The 16,995-nt window shown below is 48.1% G+C and overlaps 1 protein-coding gene across 3 annotated transcripts in view; it reads right to left on the reverse strand.

The window, feature by feature from the left end:
- Positions 1-16,995, reverse strand: part of na (sodium leak channel non-selective protein na) — a 631,552-nt gene that overhangs the window by 156,374 nt on the left and 458,183 nt on the right. The window lies entirely within an intron of this gene.

Consider the following 16,995-nt stretch of genomic DNA (forward strand, 5'->3'; position numbering starts at 1 on the left):
AGGTTTCTGGTGGTAGTTGGAGAGTCTGTGTCGTTTGTTGCTCCATATGGATGTGTTTCCTTACCCCTTGTCTCAATATAAGCTGGATTCCTTCTCTGCTTCCCCATAGATGTGTTTCTAGGTCCTGGTTAGTGGCCTGAATATGCCTCCTCCTTGTAGGTTTCCATTACTGTATTTTGCTTTTCAAAAGCATTGGTTCAGGTAGCCTTACTTCCAAGTTCTACAGGATTAATATTCTACTACAGGATTAATATCCTCCAACTTGTTTTGTATTTTATCGGTCTCAATTAGATCAGCTCTGTCATGGTTTGACAGATGTCTTGTCATGAGATGGTTTGTCATGTCTGGTTTGCAGTGTTGTTACCTGTGGCTCTCAACCATTCCTCACCTCTCATACCAAGTAAGGCCATGTGACTTACAACACTACAAACCAGACATGACAGGGCTGATCTCATTGAGGCCTTTAAAATGCACAACAAGTTGGAGGATATTAATCTGGACCACTTTTTTAAAAGGTCCTATGTAACACATACAAGAAGCAACAACTTCAAGCTCATGAGGCCACATTGTAAGACAGAAAACAAGAGTTATAAACCATTGAATTTTTGTACCCATAAGGTTATAAACCTAGGAGCCTCCTATTGTTAAAGCCATAAATGGCAAGACATTACTTCAATGCAAAAGCCAGTTGGGAAAAAATCCTTAGGAACAATGGAAACCACTGACAAACTGCCAGCTTCCTGTCCCCGTCATGCCCCTACGAGGGATGACAATTGTCATTCTCTTCAAGATGACCTGGACAAAATAAGTGAATGGAGCAACACTTGACAAATGAAACTCAGTGTGAATAAATGCCATGTTATGAAATGTGTAATAAGAGAAAATAGTCCACACACAACCTACAAACTAAAGGATGACTACGAAAAACATAAAGGATGACTACGAAAAACATAAAGGATGACTACAGTGTTTCAGGCTTGCTAAATGGTTTTGAGCAGCTCCTATCTCATTTCCCTATGCCTATTGGGATGCCTATTAATAGATTCCTATTGCCCCAGAATTCAGGTATTAGTTACTGTTCAGAGTTGGGCTCCTCTTGTATCAATTTCAAGCAGAATACTTTGATCTGTACTTAGCTTTCAGAATCTTTAACAGACGGTCTTTCCATAGTCCTTCAACATCTTCATCTGTTGAGGATCCGTGTTCCGGCCGAACTTGATGTATGTTTTGTCTACTGGTCAGGAATCTGGTCATTTCCCAGTTGGTTCACTTTGGCTTTCTGAGTTTCTGGTCAACTGGAGTAAATCCTAGTTAGTTCTTGCTCAAGTTGGACCTGGGTTAGCCTGGTCTGTAATGCTAGGATAACCTCCATTTCTTTGCCACTATCGGCCCTGTTGCAGCTATGCTTCCACTATCAGCATGTGCTGGAGAGGTCTCGATTGTCTTGTTGAAACATTACCTGGTTGATACCTGGTTGATGGGGTTCTGGGAGTTCTTCTACTCCCCAAGCCCGGCCCGAGGCCAGGCTCGACTTGTGATAGTTTGGTCCACCAGGCTGTTGCTTGGTGGACCATTGAGCACTTTTGGTCACCTTGACCTTTGTATGCACAGTTTAATCTGTGGGGTGTAATTACCTAAGTGTAATTACCTAAGTGTAGTTACAGGATGCGAGCTACGCTTGTGGTGTCCCGTCTTCCAAGCACTCTTTGTCATATAACGCTTTGAAACTACTGACGGTCTTGGCCTCCACCACCTTCTCACCTAACTTGTTCCAACCGTCTACCACTCTGTTTGCGAAAGTGAATTTTCTTATATTTCTTCGGCATCTGTGTTTAGCTAGTTTAAACCTATGACCTCTTGTTCTTAAAGTTCCAGGTCTCATGAAATGTTCCCTATTGATTTTATCAATTCCTGTTACTATTTTGTATGTAGTGATCATATCACCTCTTTTTCTTCTGTCTTCTAGTTTTCGCATATTTAATGCCTCTAACCTCTCCTCGTAGCTCTTGCCCTTCAGTTCTGGGAGCCACTTATATAGCATGTCTTTGCACCTTTTCCAGTTTGTTGACGTGCTTCTTAAGATATGGGCACCACACAACTGCTGCATATTCTAGCTTTGGCCTAACAAAAGTCGTGAACAATTTCTTTAGTATATTGCCATTCATGTATTTAAAAGCAATTCTGAAGTTAGAAAGCGTGGCATAGGCTCCTCGCACAATATTCTTTATATGGTCCTCAGGTGATAGTTTTCTATCTAGAACCACCCCTAGATCTCTTTCTTTATCAGAATTCTTTAAAAATTTCTCACATAATATATAGGTTGTGTGAGGTCTATGTTCTCCTATTCCACATTCCATAACATGGCATTTATTAACATTAAATTCCATTTGCCAAGTTGTGCTCCATATATTTATTTTGTCCAGGTCATCTTGAAGGGCATGACAATCATCTAAGTTTCTTATCCTTCCTATTATCTTAGCATCATCAGCAAACATGTTCGTATAATTCTGTATACCAACTGGTAGATCATTTATGTAGACAATAAACATCACTGGTGCAAGAACTGAACCCTGTGGTACTCCACTTGTGACATTTCTCCAGTCCGATACATTGCCTCTGATCACTGCCCTCATTTTTCTATCAGTCAGAAAATTTTTCATCTATGTTAGAAGCTTACCTGTCACCCCTCCAATATTTTCCAGTTTCCAGAACAACCTCTTATGTGGAACTCTGTCGAAAGCCTTTTTTAGGTCCAGATAGATGCAGTCAACCCAACCATTTCTTTCCTGTAATATCTCTGTTGCTCGATCATAGAAACTGAGTAAATTCGATACACAGGATCTTCCAGATCGAAAACCATACTGTCTGTCTGATATTATATCTTTTTCTCCAGGTGTTCTACCCATTTACAGGGGTACCTCGGTTTAAGAGTTTAATCCATTCCTGGAGACAGCTCGTATTCCGAAGCTAATTTCCCCATAAGAAATAATGGGAAATGAATTAATCCGTTCCTGACTACCCCAAAAACCCCACATCAAACTAAATTTTTATACCTAATTCATCTAAATAAACCTACAAAACTATGTTCAAGTTATTACTTACCTTGCTGGAAGATGGTGGGGAGGAGAAAAGGTGTTACTGTTTGGAAGGGAAGTCCCCCTTCCATAATAACATCAGGCAGTGAGGTCTTCACTGGTGTGCACACTCTGGCACGTTTTGCCTGCATACCACTAAGACTTGCTTGTCTTACTAAGAATCTGTCTAAAGACACTTTGTTTTTCCCTACATTTTAACACTTGTCTATAGTACGAAATCACAATGTCATTTAAAAGGTCAATGCAACGGCCTGCTACAGCTTTATCTGGGCGAGTTTTTTCAACAAAACTTTGCAATTCTTCCCATACTTCACACATTTTTTTAACACTTTAGCGTTATCACGGCGCTCAAGAGCATTACCACTTTTTGTGTTGAGGTCGCACAGCGGACTCCCTCACGAGTCACGAGAAAAAACCAGCGTTGAATGTAATGAAACGCCATTTTCTGGGTGAGTCCCGGAGGCTCCCCGGAGCTATCCCAGGCTGATATGCTAATGTCAGACTTTGGCATCAGTCATGTGTATGGAGTTCTTAGGCCTACCGGGGACCACGGCCAGAACCGGGCCCCCTCAGAGAGGCAAGGGGAGCAATGGCCTATAGAAGCTCTCGTGTAGTTGGAAGCATTCTATGTCTGCCATCGACCGGAACAGGCACCCAGAAAGGTAAGCACCCCAAAACAAACCCCTATTCTGGTTAAAATTGCTACCTAAAACCGAACTAGTGGATAGAACTCCCCAACCGAAAACAAGCAAACTAGTGTGACGTCACACACTGACGCGCCGCTGTCTGCGCAGCTCCCCCCTCCCCGGGAGGGGGAAGGGGGAGCCCCAGACCCCCCGCGCCGGCTACCCACACCTCAGTTCTTGAGGCTGGATGTCAAAAACGCGAAAAACCGCCGACCGGAGGGAGGGAGGGATGCCGGGGAGCCTCCGGGACTCACCCAGAAAATGGCGTTTCATTACATTCAACGCTGGTTTTCTGGGGGGAGCCCCGTCGGCTCCCCGGAGCTAACTACCCACAGACAGAAAAAGAGGGACTTACCCGGGAGGCGGTCGTCGCTCACCCCTCAACTCGAAGCCGAGACAACTGGCTGCAACCGCCGACCCAAATAAACACAGGCCCGACGAGGCCCAGGGACATTCACAAGGTAACGAGCAGCCAGGACCCTGTTCGACTGCCAAAATCCCCGCGCCCGAATATCAGACCAAGACATATTCCCAAAGACGGCAGCAAGAGCCGCAAACTTACGAACGTCATGGGCACGGGGATAGACCGCAGGCTGGCTGGACCTAATAACCCTGCGGACGACCTGAGAGACCCGAACCCGCGAACAGGGAAGGGAAACCGGATCAACCCACAGCGCGTCCCCGGACACAGAAGCTGTGGCGCGCAAATAACGGCGAAGCGCCGCAACCGGACACAAAACATGATGCACCCCCGGCCTGACCAACCAAGCATCAACCACCCATGGACCCCTCCGGAACGCAGCAGTCTCATTCTTCGCCAGAAAAGAAGGAGACAGCTGCAAACGAACAAAACTATCACCACGACCAAAAGAGCAGAAACCCCTGCGCCGGAGGAGAGCATGAAGCTCCCCTACCCGACCCCCAGAGGCCAAAGCCAACAAGAAAAGTGCCTTGGAAAAACAATCCTGGACCGAAGGGGCCACAACGAAATGAGGAGATGAAAGGAAAGCGAGCACTCTGTCCAAAGACCAGGACGGCTCAGGCGACGCATGAGCAGGCCGGAGGTGAAACAATGCACGAGACAGCTTGCGAAACGGCGCAGACGTAACATCGATACCGAAAGCAAGCTGAAGCGGCTCCGCCAGCGCCGCACGATACGAAGCGACAGTGTTAGGCATAAGATGACGGTCCTGAAACAACCACGAGAGGAAGGACAAGACCACCCGAACAGACAAGGAGCTAACACGACGAAGACGCAAAAAGAAACGGAAGGACCGCCAGGAAACTTCATACTGCCGCCGAGAAGAAGCCCTCAGGTGGGACACCAACAAGGAGGCCACCTGATCACCATAGAGATGATGATAGTCTCGAGTCAAAAAAACCATACGCGAAGACTCGAGGAGAAGATCGAACCAGCTACGCGACGTACCGGCCCGATCTGCTGAAAGAGGCGGAGCCGTGGGAAAACCCTCGGGTTCGGACACCGAGCAACCAGCGCCTGAAACCAAGGCTGGGCCGGCCACCAAGGGGCCAGAAGGACAACTCTCCCCCGGTAAGTCTCTAAGCGAGTCAGGACCTGGAGCAACAGCCGAACCGGGGGAAAAAGGTACAGGAACCCCCACCTCGACCAGTCTAGCCGAAAGGCATCGACCCTGACGGCCTCGCAATCGGGGAAGGGCGCCGCATAAACGGGAAGACGCCGCGACCACGCCGACGCGAAGAGGTCCACTTCGGGGCGCCCGAACGTCTGGCAAAGGCAACGGAAGGACTCGTCGTCGACCGTCCACTCCGTGGAGAGGGGAACGAAGCGAGACAGGGCGTCGGCCAAGACGTTGGACACGCCCCGTACGTGAACCGCCAGGAGAGCCAAACCCCGAGAACTCAGCAGACGAGTCACCCGAAGCGACCAACCCCAAAGAGACAAGGACCGCATCGAACCCCCGCAGTTCAGGCAATGAACCACCGGAGAGCAGTCCGAATGGAGCCGAATCGTCGATCCGCGGGCCACCCGAATCCTCCCCAGAGCAAACCACACCGCCGCGAACTCCCGCACCGTACTGTGAGCTCGACGGTAGGACGGATCCCAACGCCCCTGGCCGGCCTGGTGAGCACTGGTCACAAAACCCCAGCCGAGAGACGACGCATCCGTGTACACATCGAGCGAGGGCTCGGGTAGGCGCCAAGGCACTGAACCCCGAAAAACCCGAAGAGGAAGCCGGTGACGCAGCAACCGACGCAAGTCCCCCGGGGGTCGAACTCTGCGATCGCGAGAGAGGCGGAAGGGGGAACCCCGAAGGAACCAGAACAGCCGTCGAAGCCAAACCCGACCCGGCGGGTAGACCACCATCGCGAAGTTCAGGCTCCCGCACAGCCCCTCGAGCAACCGCTGGGTGACCCGAGGGCCCTCCAGAAACAGACGAAGGCGGGACCGCAGCCGCAGGAGAGACTCCGGAGCGAGAGACAAGGAGGCGGTTCGAGAGTCCCACACGAGACCCAGCCAAGTCCGAACCTGAGAGGGAACCAGATGGGACTTCCTCCAGTTCACCAAGAACCCGAACCCGGCGAGCTGGGAAAGAACCAAATCCCTGGCTAGCAAGCAAGCTGACTGGCTGGGAGCCCAAACCAGCCAGTCGTCGAGGTAGGCCAACACCCGAACACCTAGGAGACGCAAACGAGCCACCACAACCCGTGTAAGGCGTGTGAACACGCGAGGTGCCAGGTTCAACCCGAACGGGAGACAACGAAAGCGGTAACTCAGACGCCCCACTACAAAACCGAGCCAGTCCCTGAACCGCGGATGAATCGGGACATGCCAATAAGCGTCCCGGAGGTCCAGGGACACCATCCAAGCTCCCGGCTCCAAGAGGAGCCGAACCTGAGAGAGCGTAGTCATCCGAAAGGAGGGGCAATGAACCCAGGGGTTCAGACGGGACAAGTCCAGAATGAACCGCATGTCCGCGCAGTCCCGTTTCGGAACCGGAAACAGACGGGAAACCCATCTGATGGACGACGTCGTTTCGACGACACCCAAGCGTACCCACTCCAAGACGACTCGACAGAGCGCAGGGGAAGAAGCCTGCCCTGCCAGCCCCGACCCCCCAAAGGGGGGAGGGGCCACCCAGGCCGCGAGACACGACCCGAAAGGCCCACGAATCGTGGGACCAGGCGCGGGCGAACAGCGCAAGCCGCCCCCCCATCGCCCCGTCAAGGGGGCAAACCGCGAAAAGGCCGGCTACCCTTACGAGACCCAGAACCCCGCACAGCGCGAACACCGCGCCGACCAGACGAGGGAGGGTCCGCAGGAGGAGCCAACCCCAAACCTGACACCAGAGGCCTACCACGACGAGAGGAACCCCGAGCCCTGGCACGACCTTTCCGGGAAGACCCACCCCGGGACCCCCGGAAAACCAACAAGTCCGACATCGGACGACAAGCCGCCGACGCAGCCTGAATAAACTGCGCCACGGCCGACTCCCCAAACAGGAGAGGACAAAAAGGTGAAGAACGCCTAAGAGCCAGAGCCCAAGCAGATTCCACGGAGGAACCCAGCACCGCCTGCCAACACGCGAGATGGGAAGCATAGAACAGGGAAACCGCATCCCGCAAAATCGGCGTGAACAGCTTCAACAAGGCAGCCGACGAACGCGCAGCCGAGGACAAGGTGCCGGACCCCGGGACGGACCCAAGCGTCCCCACATCCTGCACGAGCCAATCCGAAGACAGCTCCAGGAGGGAAAAGAACCGCAAGGCCGAACACAAAAGGCCCCGGGCGCGCAAGTCCTCCGCCACGAGCGCCGCCGAAAGGGAGGGAACCTGCACATGGAGCTGAATAACGCCCACATCGCGGGGAAGGGCAGGGGCAAACAAGCACTCATTCAGGTACTCAAGTTCACCCCCCAGGAAAACCTGAAGCACCGTGGAAGCTTCCCGCCACTCCAGCGTGCAGGAACGACAGAAGGAATGCCAGGAATCCAGACCAAACAAGGGGCAGTCTGCTAGCCAGGACGACTCCGGAACCTCGTAACGGAGCCAGAAAGGGAACGAAGTCCCAAACCTGAACGTGGACGGATCCATTTCCGAGGCATAATCCGGGTCACGCAGGAGGTAAGCTGCAAAGGCCGCTCGCACCACACCAGGTTGGATGCGATAAGCCGAAAACCTCCGGAAGGACGGAACCGACGTACCCGGGGGAACACGGAACCGAACCCGGGGAGGGGCCGACACCAAATCCAACTCGTACGCAGAGGGGGGAAAAGAAAACCCCACTCCTTGTAACAATAAGCCCCGCTCAGTGGGAAGAAAAACCCAGGCGGGGTCCAGCGGGGCCCAAGGCCCCCAAGTCAGCCCCTCCCCAGCCTGGAGGTCCGTCACCACAGGACCCGAGGCCGAGTCCTCTCCCCAAGCCCCGACCCCACAAGACAAGGACGGAGCAGCCGGAAAAGCTGGAGGAAGGGGGGCCTACTGGTCAGACCCTGAAGCTTCGGCCGGGAGACAAGACTCGAATGCCTCTGCCGCCCCCCCGGAAGGGGCAACCCCCGAAGCTGCCCGAGTCTCGAGATCAAGGAACCCCTGCTCCGACCCCGAAACCCTCAGACGCTTCGGGGCCGGAAGCAGGGGCGGGGGACCAGAACGAACAGAAGGGGAAGGACGAGGAGGTGCGGACTGAACCAGGATCGAAGCGACCCCCACCCCCAAGTCCGGGTCTCGAAAAGCAAAGCGGGGCAGCCCCGGGGCATCTGGGGAAGCAACCAACCGAGCGCGTTGCAACAGACGAAACCTAGACTGCAACGCACGTGCCGCCCGTACCCGAATAGAATCATCAGAGGATTGGGTATATTGAGTCACAAGCAAGCAGCAACACTCACAGGACTCAGGGTCGAAAGTATCACCGACCCAACAGGCAGCGTGGCAGAGGCAAAAACAATGAGAGTCACCCTGAGACAAGGGGACCGAGCAACCCTCAAACTCGCACACAGCGAGTTAGGTGTTCAAAAGGTGACACCCCTAGGGTCAACACTTGCAGCAGAGGAGCTCCAGCATATTTCAACAATCCTAAGTATTGTAGTACAGGTTGATGGTAGTGAGTGGTGTCCCAGAGAACATAAAGGTATAGTGCTCTTGAAAAATAGGTGAGATAACAGGAAAGTGCTAGGGGAAGTGAAAAATCGGATGAGAAAAAGTTGCCCTAGTGTTTACAGTGCAGAGAAGAACATTCAAGATGGCCACTGGCAAGGGGAAAAACAAAACAGAGCTTGATTTTGAGGGATTCAATGAAGAAAGCATTGATATTAGTAGTCTACATAACAAGTTGGTAAATTTAGATACTATAGTGAACTCTCATGTAGAAATAATTAGTAAATTGAAAGAAAGTAATGACCATTTGAATAGCAAAGTTTTATGTCTTGAGGGTTTAGTGAAAGACTTGCGCAAGGATAAGAATCAATTGGAAACAAATTGCAAAGCCATGGAAGAAGAAAATAAACTCTTAAAAATAGCTTTGGAAGAAGTTAAAGTAAATTTAAACATAAATGACTACAATAGGTTAGGCAAGGAAATTCAACAGGAGAAACAGCTTTTGTCAGCACAGATGGAGGAAGTTACACAGGGAATAGAACAGTGCAAGAAAGATATGCAACTCACTTATGCACAAGTGGCCAAGGAGAAGGAAAAAATAGAAGAAGCAGTAAAGGAAGTCAAACACTGCAGCAACCAAGATAAAACAAACATTAGGCTAGAAGTGAGGAAAAAATTGGCATCTAACCCGAAGTTGGTGCAAAACACAGTTGATCGGAGTAAGTCCCTGATCATTTTTGGCTGCAAAGAAAAGGCGATAACATCTAGGTCAGAAAGAGCTGTAGAAGAAGCTAAAGTAGTAGATAAAATTGTTGGCCTCGTGGAAGGTCTTACAAGCAGAGAGAATGTGTGCGACTACAGGAGAATAGGCAGGTACGTAAAAGGGAAAGATCGACCTTTGAGGATCACCCTAAACGGTGCCAAACAGATGGAAGAAGTACTAAGGAATGCTAGAAAATTGCAAAGGGATGAGGATGGGAAAGGGTGGTCGTTAAGACGAGATCTTTCAAGAGAAGACAGAGAGAAGCTGAAACTGAACCTCGCCGAGGCAAAACATTTAAATGAGAGCAGGAATGAAGAAGAAATAAATTCTTTTTTCTACAAAGTGATAGGGGTAGGCAAACCAGTAAAGTGGTACATAAAGGCAAACCAACAAAATCAATAGAGAGAGGGGGAGTGAAGAATAAGGAGAGGGGGAACAAGTTCCTGAAGATTGCATACACCAACATAGATGGAGTGAGATCGAAGATACTGGAGTTAAGTGATGTAATACAGCTGCAGACACCAGACATTGTTGCACTCACGGAGACAAAACTTGAAGATGTAATTTTAAATGAGGTCATATTCCCAAGGGGCTACTCAATTTGGAGACGGGACAGAAAAATTAGGAAAGGCGGTGGCGTTGCTGTGCTGGTAAAAGAACACCTAAAGGTGAAGGAAATAATGATTGCCAATCCACAAGAAGTTGACATAATAGCACTAGAGATCTGCTATGAGGATGATAAACTAATGATGATAAATGCATATAGTCCACCGCCAAGCAGCACATGGTCAAAGGAGGAGCTAGATAGTAAACGTGAAGGTCTTATAACAATAATGAGAGAGATTATAGCGGGAGCGGATAACGATAGATCACGACTGTTGATAGTCGGTGACTTCAACTTGAAATCCATAGACTGGGAAGCATATGAAGCTAAAACAGAAGATTTTTGGACCTGTAAATTTGTAGACCTCATCCTGGAAACATTCTTGTATCAACATGTTAAACAAGCTACGAGGATGAGGGAAGGGGACGTTCCCTCCATGCTAGATTTGATATTTACCAGGAAGGAGGAAGAGATATTTGACATTCAGTACTTTCCTCCCTTGGGTAAAAGTGACCATGTCTTTTTGGGAATAAAGTATGCAATGCGTTATAAGCTGGAAGAAAATAAGGAGGTTGAAGCAGTTGAAAAACCAGACTTCAGGAGAGGACATTATGGTGACCTTAGAAATTTTTTTTAGTGAGTATAATTGGACAGACTTGATGCTAGGCAAGGAAGTGAATGAGATGTATGGCAAGTTTTGTGAAATATATGATAAAGGCACAAAAAAAATTATACCAAAACAGAGATGCAGAACTAGGAAACAGGATTGGTTCAATAGAAATTGCGAGAGGGCTAGAGACCGAAAGACACAAAAATGGAATCAATACAGGAAGAGGCCGAACCCCCAAACATACCAGCGATACAAAGATGCGAGAAACAACTACACGGCAGTGAGGAGAGAGGCAGAAAGAAATTTTGAAAAAGGGATTGCGGACAAATGTAAAACAGAACCAGGTCTATTCTATAAATTCATAAACAACAAATTGCAGGTAAAGGATAATATTCAGAGGTTGAAAATGGGAAATAGATTCACGGAAGTTGAAAAGGAAATGTGTGAAACACTAAACGAAAAGTTCCAAAGTGTGTTTGTACAAAATGAAATCTTTAGGGAACCAGATACAATAAGAATTCCAGAGAACAACATAGAACACAGAGAGGTGTCTAGAGACGAAGTGGAAAAAATGCTCAAGGAGCTCGGTAAGAACAAAGCAGCTGGCCCAGATGGCGTTTCACCATGGGTTCTGAGAGAATGTGCATCTGAGCTCAGCATTCCACTTCACCTGATCTTTCAGGCATCCCTGTGTACAGGAATCGTAGCAGACGGGTGGAAACAGGCTAACATAGTTCCAATCTACAAAAGTGGCAGCAGGGAAGACCCCCTCAATTATAGACCTGTATCATTGACAAGTGTAATAGTGAAAGTATTGGAAAAACTAATCAAAACTAAATGGGTAGAACACCTAGAGAGAAATGATATAATATCAGACAGACAGTATGGTTTTCGATCTGGAAGATCCTGTGTATCGAATTTACTCAGTTTCTATGATCGAGCCACAGATATTACAGGAAAGAGATGGTTGGGTTGACTGCATCTATCTGGACCTAAAAAAGGCTTTCGACAGAGTTCCACATAAGAGGTTGTTCTGGAAACTGGAAAATATTGGAGGGGTGACAGGTAAGCTTCTATCATGGATGAAAAATTTTCTGACTGATAAAAAAATGAGGGCAGTAATCAGAGGCAATGTATCGGAATGGAGAAATGTCACAAGTGGAGTACCACAGGGTTCAGTTCTTGCACCAGTGATGTTTATTGTGTACATAAATGATCTACCAGTTGGTATACAGAATTATATGAACATGTTTGCTGATGATGCTAAGATAATAGGAAGGATAAGGAATTTAGATGACTGTCATGCCCTTCAAGAAGACCTGGACAAAATAAGTATATGGAGCACCACTTGGCAAATGGAATTTAATGTTAATAAATGTCATGTTATGGAATGTGGAATAGGAGAACATAGACCCCACACAACCTATATATTATGTGAGAAATCTTTAAAGAATTCTGATAAAGAAAGAGATCTAGGAGTGGTTCTAGATAGAAAACTATCACCTGAGGACCACATAAAGAATATTGTGCAAGGAGCCTATGCTATGCTTTCTAACTTCAGAATTGCATTTAAATACTGTACATGGATGGCGATATTCTAAAGAAATTGTTCATGACTTTTGTTAGGCCAAAGCTAGAATATGCAGCTGTTGTGTGGTGCCCATATCTTAAGAAGCACATCAACAAACTGGAAAAGGTGCAAAGACATGCTACTAAGTGGCTCCCAGAACTGAAGGGCAAGAGCTACGAGGAGAGGTTAGAAGCATTAAATATGCGAAAACTAGAAGACAGAAGAAAAAGAGGTGATATGATCACTACATACAAAATAATAACAGGAATTGATAAAATCGACAGGGAAGACTTCCTGAGACCTGGAATTTCAAGAACAAGAGGTCATAGATTTAAACTAGCTAAACACAGATGCCGAAGAAATATAAGAAAATTCACCTTCGCAAATAGAGTGGTAGACGGTTGGAACAAGTTAAGTGAGAAGGTGGTGGAGGCCAAGACCGTCAGTAGTTTCAAAGCGTTATATGACAAAGAGTGCTGGGAAGACGGGACACCACGAGCGTAGCTCTCATCCTGTAACTACACTTAGGTAATTACTCTTAGGTAATTACAGCGAGTGGGGACTCCGGGGTCACATCCATCGGACCCACGCGCCCCCTAGGGGATTCCCAGGGTCCTGAGCGTTTACTTTAAGAGGACTCGCGCTCAGGTAGTCCCAGGAAGGGTGCTGCAAACCGGCGCCCAAAACTACCAAGCAAACTTCTAAAGCTGAACCCCAGGGACGTGTACACTCACGGGGACCTAGCAGGGGGCACCACCGAGGAGAACAGTGGAAGGGCAGAAACAAACTGAATAAAATGACAGAACCCCCCACCAGGCAAAAAGAAAAAGAAAAAGAAAACCCCGCAAGAGGACAGCGAACCCCAAGGAACAGAGCCGGCCACGATGTCGGGAAATACAAGCTGAGCAGCACCCTGCGCCCCTACCAGTGCAAACTGCCTCTTACCTGCCGGTAACAAGGGAGAACAGAACACCCAAGAGCCCAACAGGCGGCCGAAAAACCGAAAGGTAAAACGGACCAGCAGAGGCAGACCCCGAGGAGCCTGTGGAAGGTGGCCCCAAGCCCCAAGGGCAGTACTTACAGGGCACCTAGGGAAGGCAGCCCTAGGCGCATGCAGCCCGAGTACTGAAGATAACTCCTGGCTCTCGCACCCACAAAACTAACACCACACGCAAAGCACAGTGCAGTAGCGACACCGGAGCCAGAGCACACGACCATCGCCTATAGCATCAGCCTCAAGAACTGAGGTGTGGGTAGCCGGCGCGGGGGGTCTGGGGCTCCCCCTTCCCCCTCCCGGGGAGGGGGGAGCTGCGCAGACAGCGGCGCGGCAGTGTGTGACGTCACACTAGTTTGCTTGTTTTCGGTTGGGGAGTTCTATCCACTAGTTCGGTTTTAGGTAGCAATTTTAACCAGAATAGGGGTTTGTTTTGGGGCGCTTACCTTTCTGGGTGCCTGTTCCGGTCGATGGCAGACATAGAATGCTTCCAACTACGCCGGGGCTTCTATAGGCCATTGCTCCCCTTGCCTCTCTGAGGGGGCCCGGTTCTGGCCGTGGTCCCCGGTAGGCCTAAGAACTCCATACACATGACTGATGCCAAAGTCTGACATTAGCATATCAGCCTGGGATAGCTTCGGGGAGCCGACGGGGCTCCCCCCAGAAAATATTTCTATAAACTCTATTTGTTATGAGATCGACTTTGGGATAGTTTGAAAATGTCCGCCATGAAATTTCCATTTTCTCTAATAGCCGCATAGCCTATTTGGGAGAACGGCGTAGCATTGCACCATCGAGGTAAGACCATTGAATTGTTGACACGACAAGTGTAATCGACGTAGTTTTTTATTTGGTGCCGGTCTAACGCATCCTTGTGTGACATTTTATACTAATGTTCTTATAGAACATTCTATTGAGAACACACTGGTACAAAAATGAAATATGTAAATTGAAAATTAATGTCAGGACAGTGAAAAAGAGTATACACTTTTCAGTGTTGCCACTCGATCGCCCGAAACGCAGCACTATTTTCTTAGGTTAAACCTTACCACTGGCTTTCTTGGGACCTATGGCGAGATATTATATATCTTTTATGGTCAAATGACCAAAAATCCAACACTGAAAATCCGGGTGAAGAATTTATGTGGGATAGTCACTGGGTGCGAGGCACTGGTAAACTGAGGGGTGAGAGGCGATGATCGCCGTACCACCACGCGCTAGGTTGGCCTGTACGTGTATCAACAAACTCGCCTTCCGTGGTAACCCTCGCCTTCCGAGACACATTTTCCGAGAAAATCCTGCTCGTATTCCGAAAAACTCGTATACAGGGAAACTCGTATTCCGAGGTACCACTGTAGTTTTAATTATTTTCTCCAATATTTTGACTATTACACTTGTCAATGATACCAGTCTATAATTAAGGGGGTCTTCCTTGCTTCCACTTTTGTAGATTGGAACTATGTTAGCCTTTTTCCACACATCAGCTACAACTCCTGTATACAGGGATGCCTGAAAAATCAGTTGAAGAGGAATGCTGAGCTCAGGTGCACATTCTCTCAGAACCCATGGTGAAACTCCATCTGGACCAACTGCTTTGTTCTTATTTAGCTCCTTGAGCATTTTTTTCACTTCGTCTCTAGACACCTCTATGTGCTCTATGTTGTTCTCTGGAATTCTTATTGTATCTGGTTCCCTGAAGATTTCATTTTGTACAAACACACTTTGGAACTTTTTGTTTAATGTTTCACACATTTCCTTTTCATTTTCCGTGAATCTATTTCCCATTTTCAACCTCTGAATATTATCCTTTACCTGCAATTTGTTGTTTATGAATTTACAGAATAGACCTGGTTCTGTTTTACATTTGTCTGCAATCCCTTTTTCAAAATTTCTTTCTGCCTCTCTCCTCACTGCAGTGTAGTTGTTTCTCGCATCTTTGTATCGCTGGTATGTTTGGGGGTTCGGCCTCTTCCTGTATTGATTCCATTTTTGTGTCTTTTGGTCTCTAGCCCTCTCGCACTTTCTGTTGAACCAATCCTGTTTCCTAGTTCTGCTTCTCTGTTTTGGTATAAATTTTTTTGTGCCTTTATCATATATTTCACAAAACCTGACATACATTTCATTCACTTCCTTGCCTAGCAACAAGTCTGTCCAATTATACTCACTAAAAAATTTTCTAAGGTTGCCACAATGTCCTCTCCTAAAGTCAGGTTTTTCATTTGCATCGACCGTCATATTTTCTTCCAGATTATAACGCATTGCATACTTTATTCCCAAAAAGACATGGTCACTTTTACCCAAGGGAGGAAGGTACTGAATGTCAAATATTTCTTCCTCCTTCCTGGTAAATATGAAATCTAGCATGGAGGGGACGTCCCCTTCCCTCATCCTCGTAGCTTGTTTAACATGTTGATACAAGAATGTTTCCAGGATGAGGTCTACAAATTTACAGGTCCAGAAATCTTCTGTTTTAGCTTCACATGCTTCCCAGTCTATGGATTTCAAGTTGAAGTCGCCGACTATCAATAGTAGTGAACTATCGTTATCCGCTCTCGCTATGATCTCTCTCATTATTGTTATAAGACCTTCTCGTTTACTATCTAGCTCCTCCTTTGACCATGTGCTGCTTAGCGGTGGACTATATGCATTTATGATCATTAGTTTACCATCCTCATGGCAGATCTCTAGTGCTATTATGTCAACTTCTTGTGGATTGGCAATCATTATTTCGTTCACTTTTAGGTGTTCTTTCACCAGCACAGCAACGCCACTGCCTTTCCTAATTTTTCTGTCCCGTCTCCAAATTGAGTAGCCCCTTGGGAATATGACCTCATTTAAAATAACATCTTCAAGTTTTGTCTCCGTGAGTGCAACAATGTCTGGTGTCTACAGCTGTATTACATCACTTAACTACAGTATCTTCGATCTTACTCCATCTATGTTGGTGTATGCAACCTTCAGGAACTTGTTCCCCTTCTTCTTATTTTTCACTCCCCCTCTCTCTAATGATTTTGTTGGTTTGCCTTTATGTACCACTTTACTGGTCTGCCTACCCCTATCACTTTGTAGAAAAAACCAGCGTTGAATGTAATGAAACGCCATTTTCTGGGTGAGTCCCGGAGGCTCCCCGGAGCTATTCCAGGCTGATATGCTAATGTCAGACTTTGGCATCAGTCATGTGTATGGAGTTCTTAGGCCTACCGGGGACCATGGCCAGAACCGGGCCCCCTCAGAGAGGCAAGGGGAGCAATGGCCTATAGAAGCCCCCGTGTTAGTGGAAGCATTCTATGTCTGCCATCGACCGGAACAGGCACCCAGAAAGGTAAGCGCCCCAAAACAAACCCCTATTCTGGTTAAAATTGCTACCTAAAACCGAACTAGTGGATAGAACTCCCCAACCGAAAACAAGCAAACTAGTGTGACGTCACACACTGCCGCGCCGCTGTCTGCGCAGCTCCCCCCTCCCCGGGAGGGGGAAGGGGGAGCCCCAGACCCCCCGCGCCAGCTACCCACACCTCAGTTCTTGAGGCTGGATGTCAAAAACGCGAAAAACCGCCGACCGGAGGGAGGGAGGGATGCCGGGGAGCCTCCGGGACTCAC

This window comes from Procambarus clarkii, chromosome 79, assembly GCF_040958095.1.
Source record: "Procambarus clarkii isolate CNS0578487 chromosome 79, FALCON_Pclarkii_2.0, whole genome shotgun sequence".
NCBI classification, from domain to species: Eukaryota; Metazoa; Arthropoda; class Malacostraca; order Decapoda; family Cambaridae; genus Procambarus; species Procambarus clarkii.